The following is a 5000-nucleotide window of genomic DNA, read 5'->3' on the forward strand; positions in this document are numbered from 1 at the left end:
CAATAAATTCTTTTTTGCACAAAATGGCATGTCTTTTATTGCTACTTTAAATACAGGCCTATAAATGCATTAAAATTTATATAATATATAATATATTAAAATTTTTATATATATTATTTATATATATATTATATAAAATTATAAAATTTTATATACATATTTTACTGATTATATTTTATAAATATTTATTTTATAATATTTTATATATATATTTTTTAAAATTATATATATTCGTGCTTTTTTAAATATTATATAAAAAATTATAATTTATATAAAATTTTATATAAAATTCTATATATATATTATTAATTATATTATGCGTATATATATACAATACATATAAAATGTTTTCACCAAAAACACACCCCACACACCCCCCAAAAAACCCCCCACAAAACAAAACCCCACACAACACCCCAAAACCCCAAACCAAACACACACCACCCCCACACCAAAACACCACACACACACACACATATATATATATATATATATATATATATATATATATATATATATACATATATATACACATACATACATACATACATACATATGTGTGTGTGTGTGTGTGTGTGTGTCTGTGTGTGTGTGTGTGAGAGAGAGTGAGAGAGAGAGAGAGAGAGAGAGAGAGAGAGAGAGAGAGAGAGAGAGAGAGAGAGAGAGAGAGAGAGAGAGAGAGAGAGACAGACAGACAGACAGACAAACCAACATAGATAAAAAACTACACACATATTTCTTTTTCAAACTGCCTCAGCCATTTCCAATATCCTTTTCTTTATCATACGAATCTGACTTTGCAAGCCGTGCAATTTGATTTTTAAGACCTCTAAGACCTCTATCACACTTTTGCCCATCAAGCAGAAGAAATATAACAAATCGTATTATATTCTTTTTCCACTGATGAGTGTATCACGGCTTCATCTCAGCTGCTAGAATCAATGATGTTGCATTATTCCAGTTGCAGAATTGGTTGCAAGTACCAGCCTGAGCTTGATTTTTGCAAAGGTCAAGCGTATGGGAACGGGGAATTTGGGACGAGAATGCTGTTTCTGGCAATATTGCAAAGTCAGATTGGTCTGCTCTGTCTGTCTGTCTGTTTGTCTGCCTTCCTGCCTTTTTCTCTCTTTCTCTCTCCCCCTCTCTCTCTCTCTGTATGTGTGTATGTGTGTATGTGTGTGTGTGTGTGTGTGTGTGTGTGTGTGTGTGTGGTGTGTGTGTGTGTGTGTGTGTGTGTGTGTGTGTGTGTGTGTGTGTATCTGTCTCTCTCTCCCTCTTTCTCTCGCTCTCTCTAACTCTAATAGTTACAAAAATTATGGAAATATTACGCAGCACCTTGAAGGAAAGAGGCAAATGCAGTACTTCAATATAGATACACAAGCCAAGCCCTGATGTAGCGCAAATTGGCCAGAGATGTCGAAAGTAAGTAAATCCGTCTGCGTTGGATTAATTCAGGTGCACGTAGTAGAACAGTGTAATCAAAAATATTTCTGGCGGTTAGACTATCACACTCACCTATCGTAGGGATAGGAAAATAACTACTAACATTACTGCATGACAGTTGCAAGATAAGTCTGTAAAGCAGTTCTTAACATTACGTCCTTTATAAGTAAAGGGGGGAGGGGTCGGCTTATATGTTTCCAGAACAAAAAGCGGTTGGTTAATTTTGAATATAACTCCTTTATAATTACATGAGGGCTAAACAGGTATCCCAAAAGACTTGTAATGGTATTTTTATGGCACGCCGCCACTACGCTATCGTGCTGTCTTAAATTAAATAAAATCACCGGCTTCAAAAATTTACTAATAGCAAAATCTCTCAACAGGCTTCTCACACACATTATCTTGCTACTAACTATTTACTTAAGATGATAATAACAATGATGATAATAATAATAACGATGATAATAGATAGATAGATAAAAGTAGTAACATATTAGAATCAATCCTGCTGTCTGATTCGTATATAAACATCATAGCAAATACTTTGCGTATAAACTATGAATCATTAACGAAAAAAAGGTCATATACTATGGAAATATAAGAGATTTTAATAAGGTTTGCACCCAGTTAGGTTGGAAGAACAGTATCAATAAATAAATAAATAAATAAATAAATAAATAAAAAGCTATAGAATATAAAAATAAGGATAATAAACAAAGCTGTGCCTGAGGTGGGCGTGGTCAGCGAAACACAACAACCATTATATACTTAAATTGGTAAAATTCTTGTATTTAGAGATGCATTCTTGAATTGACGACAGGTACTCTTTGAGCATGTCCTGGGTAAGACAATAAACTGCACCCTGGGGTTCCCTTGAACAGGGATAGCACCCTATTAGCTCCCTATACCAGGGTTGCGGTGAAACTGTCGGCAGCAGGGCAGTGGATATCTGGTGAAAACACCTTTAGTTCTACTGATTACTGGTTTCACCAAGTAATATGTCTGGCGTATTACAGTGTAACTGTTTTAAAGCGGCAGAGATAGTTCCTCCTAGTTAGTTGGAGACTGCGAGTTGAGAAGGAGCCTGGGTGATTCCACTCAACTTTTATTTTCTCCTGACAAACCTCTACACCAATGATTAAATAGAGAAATTATAATTCATACAACATCGCCCGTCGCGTGGGTTATCAAGGGGCGCGTTAGTCAGTGGGCAACCAGGCTGACAATGTTAAATATGCATCTGGAAGACAAAGAAGATAAAGAAAACATGTCCAATTAAGAAACATTAAAAATCGGAACGTGGAACGTAGGAAATGAAGAGATGGTAAATTGCATACTGTCTGTAACGAAATGGATAGATACAGCATTCAATACTAGGAATAAGTGAGACCAATTGGAAAAGTAATGGAAGTTTCAAAACTAAAGAAAAAGACAGTTCTTTTTTTCTGGAAAGAAGAAGGAAATATAGTCACGGAGTTGCTATGATTCTCACGAAAAAACTGCAAATGCACTAATTGGTACAGCCCAATAAATGATCGCATTTTAAAATCAGAATACAAGCAAAACCTCATAATATTAGTATTATACAATGCTACGCACAACCAATATTGCAAGTGATGAAGAAATGGAATTTTTTTATAACTCTCTCCAAGATACTTTAGACACAATCCCTAACAGAGATGTAAAATAATCATGGGAGACCTCAACGCCAAAGTAGGAAAAAATGATCTAAAAAATGACACCTGTGGAAAATTCGGCCTTTGAGATATAATGAAAGAGGTAAAGATTTTATTGAATTCTGTAGTACAAATAATCTAGTTATAGCAATACATTGTTCCAACACACCCAAGACACTTGTACACGTGGTTTTCACCAGACAAAAGAACATGCAACCAAATTGACTACATTGTGCTGAACCAAAAATGGAAAAGTTGCAATAAAAAATGCCAAGACAAGACCTGTGCCGACTGCAAACAGTGACCACAACTACTAACTATCGACTTTAAATAAGACTCAAAAAGATGGAGCGTCCAACACACCTCTAAAGCTCGACTACAAAACTCTTTGATAACAATTACAGAATTACAGTGTCAAACAAATTTGAAATACTCAATCAATGTGAAGATGATAAAACACCAAATGAGTTGTGGAAGAAGGAAAAGAACTCCTGCTGAGCACTGCTTAAGAAACTATCGCCTAAAAGAAAAAGACAAATTCCCCTGATATCTGAAAAACACTAAGTGAAATTGAAACAAGAAGATGCCTAAAATCAAAGGGTATCAATAATCCAGTTGAAAAGTAATTTACAAAAAACAAAATACAAAATTCAAAGATTATTGCGCAAGATAAGGGAAAAAATATTTAAATGAACATTGCCAAGAATTGAAACTGTTCTATCAATAAGACAACTAAAGAACTCTACCAAGGAGTACAAACCATCACACGAAAATTTAAACCTACAATGGACACTATCAAAACTGAAGTGGACTTGTTTTTATGTTGATGGAAAAGAAGTCAAAGATAGATGGAATCAATATGTTCCAACCTATCACAAGAATAAAGGTCTAACAACAACATTAATTAGACTCGATGACAGCGAAGATGAACCACCGCCACTGCTTGACGAAGTTATAAATCCATAAAAGAAGTAAAAGAATAACAAGAGCCCCGGATAGATGAAATAACAGCAGAACTAATTAAGAATGCTGGCGAAAGTGTTGAATACTTCTTCTACAAACTCGTACAAAAATCATGGAATGAAAAAAATGCCAGAAGACTGGGTAAAATCAGTCTTTACTCCCATACCTAAAAAAGGTGACGCACTCCAATGCAACAAAATAGGACATGCATTAATAAGTCACAGCAGCAAAATTTTGTTGAATTATTGCTGAAAGAATGAAGTTGAAGTTAAGAAGAAATTGCAGACGAACAAGCAAGGGTTTTCGCCCTGGAAAGGTACCAGAAACCAGATTCTAAATTTAAATTGACATAGAGAAAAACAGAGAACATCAAAAGACCTATACCTGTTTTCATTGATATGTGAAAGCTTTTGATACTGTTGATCACGATATCCTCTGGAATAACATGAACGATATGAAGTTTCCAAACACATCATCCAACTAATAAAGCCATGTATGACCAACAACAAGCAGCTGTAAGACCACTTATGGGTTGACAGAATGGTTCGAGTCAAACAAGGAGTGCGACAGGTTGCGTTCTGTCTCGCACCTCTTTAATTATATTCTAAAACAATTATGAGAGGTGTCTAGAGAATTTGAAGGAACTGTGGATTTGAGATACAAAATCAAATCTGAGGTACGCCGATGATATAGTTTTTGATTGCCAGCAGTATCACTGAACTACAACAACTACTAATAAGTTAGGAAGCAAGCGAAAGGCTGCTTGTTTCTATGCCAAGAAAACTAAGATCATGGAGATTCAAAGATAACCGGCATGAACAATGATGAAAAATTTTACAATCAATGGAATGATTGTGGAAAATGTGAAAGAGTTCACTTATCTTGGAGCTGTTTCACTAACTACATATGATGATTCAC

Source organism: Penaeus monodon, chromosome 11, assembly GCF_015228065.2.
Source record: "Penaeus monodon isolate SGIC_2016 chromosome 11, NSTDA_Pmon_1, whole genome shotgun sequence".
NCBI classification, from domain to species: Eukaryota; Metazoa; Arthropoda; class Malacostraca; order Decapoda; family Penaeidae; genus Penaeus; species Penaeus monodon.